We start from the raw sequence: 11,672 nt of genomic DNA on the forward strand, positions 1-11,672 counted from the left end.
TTTCATACCCTCCAGATTCCACTACAAGGGATTGAAATGTTTTGGCAACATTTATTCCAACTTCATCATTTGTATCCAATCTTCTCTTTACATTTCCGTCTATTACTTTGTATGATCTAACATGGCGTATCCTCTTTAGGCTTAATGTATGGTTGTGCTCAAGACAAATACTTGTTATCACATATTCCCTTTCATTCCGAACAATAACATTAATCTTTGCTTTATAATTTGTCTTTGTTATTGGTCTAGGCTAATGAAACTTATTTTTGACCTTCGATTCTTTCATAAAATTCTTGGCACAACCAATTCTGAAGTATTTTCTCTTACCACCTATATTTTTGCTCATTAACTTGGTAATGTCGACTCTAGTTAAGTGGGCGTATGATGAGTAGAATTCAAAAAGTTGTTCTTCGGAGGAAAATGTCATTCCAACACTGGGAATGTCACTGCAAAAAATAAGTGTAACTATAAGAAATATGTCCTGAAACCACGATTTCGGGTCCCGAAACCATTATTTCGGATTCCGAAACCAATATTTAAGGTCCCGAAACCAATATTTTGGGTCCTGACTAACATTTCGGATCCTGAAACGACCCTCTTGGGTCCTGAAACCAGCATTTTTTAGTCCAGAAACAACCCTTTCAGGTCTTAAAACCATCATTTCCCGAAACTATTCTTTTAGGTCTCGAAATGATGGTTTCGAGACCTGAAAGAGTGGTTTCGGGACATTTTGAGACATTGAAATGTACATTTTTTATAACTACAATCGGGTACTTTTCGGGTTCAACAAGGGTGAATTTGTTCAGGTTTAGTGCTTCATCTACTGTGTTGTTCAAGTTCGATGCTTCATTAGTGCTAGTTTCTTGACAGTTTAAATAGTTCGTCATCATACATAAACGAACCGAAATAAATCCCTAAACCCTAAATAACTAGATCTTTAAAAACTAAATAACTAGACCTATAAAAACTAAAAACAAAATAACTAAATCTTTAAAAACGATACCATGGGGTTTCACCGAAGAGGTTTCAGGGAGAGAAATAAATGACGTCGTAGAAGTTTCAGAGAGAGAAATAAATGAAGTTGGAGAAGTTTCAGAGAGAAATAAATGAAGCCAGAAATAAATGAAGCCGGATTGGTGAATATATTTTTTAATTTTTTTTCCTCTCTCCTACTCACGTGGCAAGGCCACACATAGGATTCATGGTCTTGATTTCGCTAACAATTCGTTGATTATATATATATATATATATATATATATATATATATGATGAGAGAAAAAATATATGATAAAAGATAAAATATATTTATATAAAATTAATGATAAAAAATAATATAATATATATATAAGGTAACAAATAAATATAAAATTATGAAGGTAGGTGCATATATAACAAACAAAAATTGTTTATATATATAAAATAAATATAAAATTATGAAGGTAGGTGCAATTATAACAAAAAAAAAAATTGTTTATATCTTGAATTAATATTAATATATTGATAATTTTTAAATAATATATGGTAAGGAAATTATATATATATATATATATATATATATATATATAAAATGTATGGTAACAGAAAATAAAATTTAATTAAGAAAATAAAATATGAGGAAGGAGAAAGAAAATACGGATGATGTGAATTATATACGATATATAATGAGTGAAAAAATTAATTAAGAGATATAAAAATATATATATATCTAATAATGTTTAATCTAAAATTTTAGAAGTTTACTACAAGCACAATCATCAATTCTCTCTCCTAAAATAATACATATTCTCTTCTAAAATAATTATTATTTATCCCTTTTAATTAATTTTTTTTGTTTTTTATTACTATCTTTTACAATATATATATAATTATGCTTAATTTTTAAAGTGTTCGGATTGCCGGGTGGATACTTGAGGTTGAATTATGGGTTGACCCGCCCATAAACTTAAAACAGTTTAAAATAAAATTAAAAAATATATATGTATGTTTCGAACTCGCAATCTAACAAAACAAAAATAATATATATTTGTTTCGAACTCGCAACCTAACAAAATAAGTACAACCCTTTAACCAACTAGACTAATAATACTTTATATTTTAAATTTAACACTAAATTAGATGAATGCGGGATATTTTAACAATAAAAGTTCAACTTTTTAACTAAATAATCTCTCTCTCTATATATATAATGATGCTTAATTTGTAAAGTGTCCGGATTGTCGGGTCGAGAACTGTGGCTAATTTGAATATATATGTGAGAGTAAATGGATAATTGGGTCGGATTGTGGATTGAACCGCCCATAAACTTAAATCGGTTTAAAATAAAATTAAAAATGTTATATGTATGTTACGAACTCGCAACCTAACCAAACAAGTACAACATTTTAACCAACTAGATTAATAACACTTTATATTTTAAATTCAACACCAAATTAGATGAACGCGGGACATTTTAACAATATAAGTTCAACTTTTTAACTAACTAATATATATATATATAATGATGCTTAATTTTTAAAGTGTTCGGATTGCCAGGTCGAGAGCTGTGGTTAATTTGGATATATATGTGAGAGTAATGAAACTTGGGTCGGATTGTGGGTTGACCCGCCCATAAACTTAAAACGGTTTAAAATAAAGTTATAAATGCTATATATATGTTTCAAACTCGCAACCTAATAAAACAAGTATAACTCTTTAACTAACTGGACTAATAACATTTTATATTTTAAATTCAACACTAAATTAGATTAACGCGGTATATTTTAACAATATATTTTTATCCATATGAATGCACGAGAATCTCACTAGTATATAATAATATATTACTTTTTATATTTTACTTAATCTAAAATTTTGAAAGTTTACTACGCTTCATTCTTAATCCTTCGTTCTCTCCTCAAATTATAATAATTATTATTATATATATAGAGAGAGAAATGATTAGGTGAGGGAATTTTGTGAGGAAATTTGGTGAGAGAATGATGTGGCATAATCTTATTCGCTGAAAAAATTAAATAATTTCTCTCTTTTCTCTCTTTTCTCCCACTTTTATATTTTCCAACAATGAAGTGATGCCACGTCATTCCCTCACCAAATTCCCTCACTAAATTCCCTCACTCTATCACTCCTCATATATATATTTATTATATAAGAGAGTAAATAAAAAATAAAAGAAAATTAATTAGGAGAAAGAAAATATATTTTTTTCAAAAGAAAATAGTTATTATTTTATGAGAGAATGAATGATTGTGGATTGAAGTAATAAACCTCAAAAAAAAAATATTATTAGATATATTATATTTAATTTTTTATATCTCTTAATTAATTTTCTCTCATTATATATAAATTATATACACTCTTTTTTATTATTAAAAGAAAAAATATATTTAAGAAAAATAAAAGTTTATATATATAAATATATATATATATAATAAGAGATAAAATATAAAAAATAATATATTATTATTATATATGGTAGAAGAGAGTAAATAAAAAACAAACAAAAAAAAATTAATTGGGAGAAAGAAATAATAATTATTTTGAAAGAGAATACTTATTATTTTAGAAGAGAGAATAAATGATTATGAATGGTGTATAGTAAACTCCAAAATTTTTGATTAAGCATTATTATATATATATATATATATATATATATATATATATATATATATATATAGATTTTTATATTTCTTAATTAATTTTTTGTCTCAATATATATATATATATATATATATATATATATATATATATATATATATATATATATATATATATATATATATAGATTTTTATATTTCTTAATTAATTTTTTCTCTCATTTTATATAAATTATATATATTCTTTTTTATTATTAAAAAATAAAATATATTTAAGAAAAATAAAGTTTATATATATATAATAATGAGAGATAAAATATAAAAAAGTAATATATTATTATTGTTATTATTATTATATAAATTGTAGAAAAGAGTAAATAAAACACAAAATAAAATTAATTAAGAAAGAGAAATAATAATTATTTTAAGATAAATGATATAGGGAACGAATCTACCTAGCATGTCAAGGAGGAAAAAAATACATCCTCTCTCTCTAGCAAACCCTCATCTAATTTCTCGTTCATTATCAAACAAAACCCTCCTTCTTCTTCTTCCGTTTTCTTCACCCCTGACACGCCGTTTAACTTCTTCTCCTTCAGTTCTTTAGATTCGTCTTTATCCTCGCTGTTTAGTTTCTTACAATATTCTTTTGTTCGTTTTAAAAGATCACTAATTTTGGAGATCTGTGTTTTGTTTAGATTCGTCTTCGTCACTGTCTGTTTAGCTTCTTCTTCTAATGGTATATCTTCTCTTCCATCCTACTTTACTTTTTCTTTGTTTTTTTCTTTGTTTGTTTCATTATTCTTCTGTTTGTTTCAAGAGATTCATATTTTTTTGTTGTTTTGTGATTGTTATGTGTAGAAACCAATAACCGGGGATATAAATAGGTATATATTTTTGATGTTTATGTAGTTAGACTGTTAATATTCTATTGTTTTCAAGAACCTGTGTAAAACTGTTAATATTTTTGTTGGCTTGTGTTGTCATATGTTTTATTCTATGTTGTCCCGTGTCTTAAACTATGATGTCTCGTGTCTTAAATTATGATGTCCTGTATTTTTATACGCTGTTGGCATGTGTTGTAAATATTTAAGTCCTCGAAATGTTTATATTCTATTGTCACTTGTATTATTGTAATATGTTGTTCCGTGTTTTAAACTATATTTTCATGTGTTTTCATTCGTTTTATCCAATATGTTGTCTTATATCACTGTAATATGTTGTTCATGTATTGTCATGTATTCTTTGTGCTGATTTCTCTTTTTTGTATTCTTGTGCATCCCTATGGATGAACCATCATCACCATGTACTAAAGACAAAATTCCCAAGGTTAGGATTACGTTTGTTTCTGAAAATGTCCTTCGGGAATTTTATAGATTGTATGCCCAATTAATGGGTTTTGGAGTCAGAAAGTTGGGAACGAAGAATGGACTAGATGGCAAGCAGAAAATTCTCTCTATTGGATGTGCAAAGAGTGGTTTGTTTACGATAAGGGGAAGAATATATTTCAACTTACACCTTCCACCAAGACCGATTGTAAGGCCAGGATCAACGCTCTTGTGAGGAATGATTTTGATTTTTAGATTAGCAGTGTCATTCTTCAGCATAACTATCCGTTGATTTTTAGATTACCCATGGTCTTACCCTTCTTGTTGTCACCAAAAGCAATCTTAGGTCTAGAGCAATCTGATATATCAGTAAGAAGCCGTCTGTTTCCTGTCATATGCATGGAACATCCGCTGCCAAGATACCATACAAATTCTCCAGCCCTTCGTTTATTTGTACCTACATAAATAAATATTTACAATCTTTTTGTACCCACTTTCAATTGGGTCCTCGATCAATCAGTCCCTTAGGAATCCATATTTGAGTTATTCTAATGGATTTCTCATTTTGTGCTGTGATTAGTGCGTATGTTTTTGACTTAGCATACGACTTTCTGCTAGTCACTGATCCCTTAGCTTTTGAAGAAGACTTTCTTTTAAAACTCTTTGACTTAGAGTCAGGTTTTAGATTTCCAGACTTGTTAGTTGTTTCTAACTTATCCTTAAGCCAGCTAACAGTCGGCGGAACATAAACTATTTCATTTTTGAAGACTAATTCTTCATGAATAGGATCAGATTCAATGTCAGTCATACTTCCTTTGACAAAGCTTATTGGCTTAAACTTGTCAGTTGATGAGTTGGACTTTTTGCATGACAAGTTAGGGTCATTTCTATCATATCCCAATCCGGATCTAGATCTAGCAGGTTTCAACATACTAATATGATGTTTGACATCATCTCTAGACCTTGTCCATGCCCTGACTATATAGTTTAATATTTTGTTTTCAGATGAAAGAATTTGAATCTGTTCTTTGAGCATCTCATTCTCAGATGATATCTCTGCTATGTTTTCGTCAAAAACGTTTGATTCAGATTCTTTGTTGGAGGAAAGAGTAGTTGATTCATATTTCTGTTTCATTTCATAAAAGAGTTAGTTAACTTCTTATACTCAATGGCCATTTCATTGAGTGCATTAGTTAACTCTTTGTTTGTAAATTCTGGTGCAGAGATATCATTTACCTTGGATTGGTCATCTGCCATCAGACATGTAACAGCTTCATTCTCTTTTTCAGCAGGAGACTCCTCTGAATCGCTATCAGCCAAATTAGATTTGTTTTCATTTCACATGAACGCTTTCTGGTTCTTCTTTGCTTGAATACCTCTACCGTAGATATGATTAAGCTTATCTCATATCTCTTTAGTAGAGGAACATGACTTAATTTCATAGAACACGTTCATGTTGATCGACTAATACAGGATATTCCTAGCAACATTATCCAGGTTGTTGGTCATCTTATATTCAGTAGTCCACTCACTTCTTGGCTTCGAAATCTTTATGGGGCCATCAGTGATAACACTCCACATATCACAGTCAAGAGCATCTAGGTGAGCTTGCATTCTCATCATCCAATATTCGCAGTTGTCCCTTGACAGAATGGGAATTTCATTGATGATAGACATGCTTCAGGTTCTTGATACTTGAGAATAGAAACAAGGCTCTAATATCAATTAATAGGATCGGCTTTATCAATTGAGACTAGGGTCTGGCTATTGATGAAGGCTTATGAAAAACGGGTTGAAACAAATCTTGTTAAGGATTTAATTCACTTTCTATTCTACGCAAACTTTTGTAAACACTTGAAACAGATTCAAGGCGGAATTGTTTACTTGGGTTTGAAGCTCAAGATGAAAAATGAAAAGATGACAGAAATGAAAGAACACAGCCGTTTGTTTATGGATGTTCGGAGAAACTCTCTTACGTTACCTCTTCTTCCAACCACCGGAAGGATTCACTATAATATGATTAGAATCAAATACAGTTTGCACACACTTAGCTCAATATTGAACAGAACACACTCTGTTCAATTTACAAGATGAAGAATATCACTCAGCTAAAGGTGTTTTTGATTCTAGCTCTCTCTTGATTCACACACAGTACAATCAGGAAAACAGCTTCACAGGATCAGTATTGAAAGGCTGTATTTCTCTCTCTGAAATATCAGCAAGCAAGATTATTTGTTCGTTTTTGTTAGGCAGATTGTGAAAAACTAGTGCTTCGTCCGTTGTCCTTAGGGGTGTTCATCGGTTCGGTTTTCGGGTTATTCGAGTTTTCGGTTCGGGTTCTTCGAATTTTTATTTTTTTTAAGCAAATTCGAAAACCGAACCGATTTGAATAAATTCGAATTCGATTTATTCGAATTCGGTGAATTCGAATTCGGTTCGAATTCGGTCGGATATTCGGTTTAGACCAAATATAGAACATCACCTACCCATAAGATAATTTTTTTAAAAAGAGTTAACAAAATAAATAAGTTGTTAAAGGGATCTTATCTACTTAAATTATAAAAAAATATAAATCACGCAAACTTAGCTTAACGCTAATATATATTCGATAATTAAACGACGAAAGTAAAATAGTGTCGCCGACGACAATATATGGCGGTTGAGACGTGTTGACAACAAGAGAAATGGGAAAATGAATTAGGGATTATGGATTTAATGTAGGGATTTAGTAGGAGATTCATGATAATTTAATATAAATATGTAATAAGTTATATAATATATAATAAAAATAAATAATAAAAATGAATTCGGTTTTCGGTTTGGTTTTCGAGTTAAAACCTAAACTCGAAAACCAAACCGAAAACCGTATTTGAATTCGAATCGGTTTAAAATTCGATTCGAAAACCGAAAATGTATTTCGAATTCGGTTTATTCGAATTCGGTGAATTCGAATTCGGTCGGATATTCGGTTCAGACCAAATATTGAACACCCCTAGTTGTCCTTAAGATCTGATAAATACTGGGCAGAGACTAACGGTCGAATCTTCTAGAATGATACGTGGCACTCTTCCATTGGAAAGCCTCCATTGTACACAGCAGGTTCTGAGCACAAGGATCGTGGCCGTACACCACTGGTAGTGCGCCGAATATTCCATCAGAGATGTACCTGCAAAACAAGTAATATGAGGAAAATTCTCTTACGTGGCATTCGTTGGTTGGTTGTATATAGATGTTGTACTAATCTTCACTAGAAAGTAGAGCAGGAGTAGGGTACAGCTATAACACGTGGGTAGGCGGGTGCTAGCTTCAAGCATACTGCTAAGCTTAGCATTAAACGTATTTCAGTTTAACGACCTCGTCTAATGAAATTAAACATCCCCGTCTAATAACATAATCTATTAGACCGCCTGGTCTAATAGGATTAGACTTACGTCTAATTATAATCACTTCAGACTAATCTGAAGGAGTTAGACTTACGTCTAACTTTCACCAATTAGACTACACTTCTAATTGTTACAAACCATTAGACTGCACGTCTAACTCCGCTGAGTTAGACTACACGTCTAATTTCGGTTCTACCTCAGACTTGTCTGAAGGAGTTAGACTTACGTCTAACTTTCACCAATTAGACTACACGTCTAATTGTTACAAATCATTAGACTGCACGTCTAACTCCGGTTCTACCTCAGACTTGTCTGAAGGAGTTAGACTTATGTCTAACTTTAACTAATTAGACTACACGTCTAATTGTTACAAACCATTAGACTGCACGTCTAACTCCGCTGAGTTAGACTGCACGTCTAATTCCGGTTCTACCTCAGACTTGTCTGAATGAGTTTGACTTACGTCTAATTTTCACCATCCAATAGACTACACGTCTAACTCTGCTGAGTTATATTGCACGTCTAATTCCAAAAATATATTAGACTGCACGTCTAATTCCAAAAATATATTAGATTGCACGTCTAACTCTGCTGAGTTAGACTACACGTCTAATTCCGTATACATTAGACTACACGTCTAATTCCGAGATCTATTAGACTGCACGTCTAACTCCACGAGTTAGACTGCACGTCTAATTCCGAGATCTATTAGACTGCACGTCTAACTCCACTGAGTTAAACTACACGTCTAATTTTGTATACATTAGACTGTACGTCTAACTGCGCTGAGTTAGACTGCACGTCTAATTCTATGCATTCATTAGACTGCACGTCTAACTCCGCTGAGTTAGACTGCACGTCTAATTTTATGCATCTAATGCCAAAAATCAGTCTGATGGGCCTTATTAGAGCCAAGTCTTATTGAAATATGATTTCGATAAACCTGCATCAAAACGCATAAATCATTTCATCGTCAAAATCCCAATGGTTAAATTATTTCGATACGTAGTCAAAATAATTTGACCCAACATACTAGAATAATATCAGTAACGTTCGTTTCTATAACAAATGATAACGACGATTAAAGTCGTTACAGAAGGTTATCAGTAACGATTATTGGACCTTTCAGTGACGGTTTTTGCCCTTATTAATGGTCATTTTTCTACAAGTGTGAGGAAGCTTCCCCGCGAGCCCCGACTCCAGCAGCTCCCTGGACCACGAAACCACGCATACAATTGTAGAAGATGATACAAAAAATGAGTTACACAAGCCGGGTGGAGGACCATGGTGTCGAACAGGTCGCTTCATTGGAAGACAATGTAGCAGTCGCGGTAAAAGTTAGTTGCAAGAGAAATTGCGGCTTGTGCCTTAGTTATAGGCTTATCTGGATGGAACAGCCTGGTGTAGCCCATTTTTTAAGAATTTGCTCAAAAACTAAAGTTAAATTAAAGTTCATTAAATTAAGGTATAGAGAAACTTACCAAATGCAAGAGCTATGATTCCTTGTTCTCCCGCTGCCACATCAACAACAATAGCAGGCCAAGCATTTGAGTTGATCTTGTTAGTGTCTATGAAACCAAAGAGCTGCTATCGGATATGTTCATAAAAAAAAGGAAGTCAGGTACAACTTATTATACATAGTGAATAAAAAAAATTTTGCTTGATGTAGCACAATGAAGTAGAGCTTAATGGAAAATTAGAATTCCCAATTTTTTTTTTGTTTATTTTCCGTGTAGGAGGCTAACTGTTATGACTCTCCACTTTAATCAATGTGCTTTAAGTGGAAATCAGATTTGAGACATCACCATTTGAGCTACCATACATATAATAAAAAAATGTCTTCTATTTTAGTACATATATGTTAGATCAAATTAGCTAATTAACTTAGGATAATTAACCAAGGATTATAAAATTACCAGGTTTTGAATATTTATTTTAAATAATCAAAAGGGAGAAATTGTTAAGTAAAAATAGAAAATTAATTTTTAGTATTAATTAACTATTAAATAAGAACTTAATTGTGTTAATCTTGTGCAGATTAAAGAAAACCGGAAGAAAAAAATGACCGGTATTTGCTTAAAGTTAGTCTTCATAAAAAATTCGGTATTATCTGCAGAATCAGCTATATCTGCAAAATTGGTATTTTGTGAAGACACGCAACCGATTTTATACATAATCAACATTTTATAAACCGACATTATTTAAAGGCGTAATCGGCATTTCATGAAGACCGGTAGTTTGTAGAATTGGCATTTTACAAATGCGTAGTCGGTTTTATCCGAAGTTGATATTTTGTAACGCATAAACGGTTTTATCCGAAGTCAATATTTTGTAACGCATAGCCGGTTTTATTCGAAGTCGCTATTTTGTAACGCGTAGCCAGTTTTATCCGAAGTCGGTATTTTGTAACGCGTAACCGGTTTTATCCGAAGTCGGTATTTTGTAATGTGTTGTCGGTTTTATCCAAAGTCGGTATTTTTGTAAAGCATAGTCGGTAGTCTGCATTTCGGTATTTTATTAAAGCGGACTCGGCATTCTTATCACATCGGTTTTATATCATGACACAGAGCCGGTATTTTGCAAAATACATGTTCGGTTCTATTTTCCGGTATTATATAACTTCGGTTATATAAAAAGAGTTCCCGGTATTTTATTGAAATCGTTTTTTCAATAAAATCGGTATTTTCCTTAGAAGCGTTTCTCGTACTTTTCTTGCTTCTCACAACCTATCAGCCTCGGTATTATATAAGCACATTTCGGGTAGTTGCAAATATTAGTTGTATATGGACTCGTCATTTTATTTCCATTTTAGTGCAAAGACTGATGAAGACTTTTTTGGCAGCAACAAAGATATGATAAAAGAATCAAAGACAAGTGAAAACTTCTGAGATTTACGCTACTCGTAAATCATGATCCAATTAATGATAATTTAGCTTATTATCATCCAAGTACATACAAGATCAAAGAATATCTCATCCGATGTACTATCTTGGAGTTCAACCAATCAAAATCAAGACAGATGTCTTATGAAGCAAAATATGTCCGTTGAGCAGTAAAATATGTCCGTTGATATTTGCCTACTTAAGAAGACAGAGGACAAGCTTCATACCGACTTTTCTGAACAATCCTCTTGTTAAGTATTTAAGCGATCAACTCTCTCAAGCTCAAAAAGTTTCATAAGCTTTCAAGTGTGTTAGAGTTCTAAAGTTGCATTACAATTCTACTTATTTTGTGTGAGTTTGTTAGCATTGTAAATTGACAGAATTTGTTTATGTTCAACAGATCGTGTGTGATAGGAGTTCGAAAACAGGCAGTAACTAAGTTCTGGTTGTTCGACTGGATTGTGTTCAATGGTTGTATTCAATCAA

The sequence above is a fragment of the Impatiens glandulifera genome, chromosome 3, assembly GCF_907164915.1.
Source record: "Impatiens glandulifera chromosome 3, dImpGla2.1, whole genome shotgun sequence".
Taxonomy (NCBI): Eukaryota; Viridiplantae; Streptophyta; class Magnoliopsida; order Ericales; family Balsaminaceae; genus Impatiens; species Impatiens glandulifera.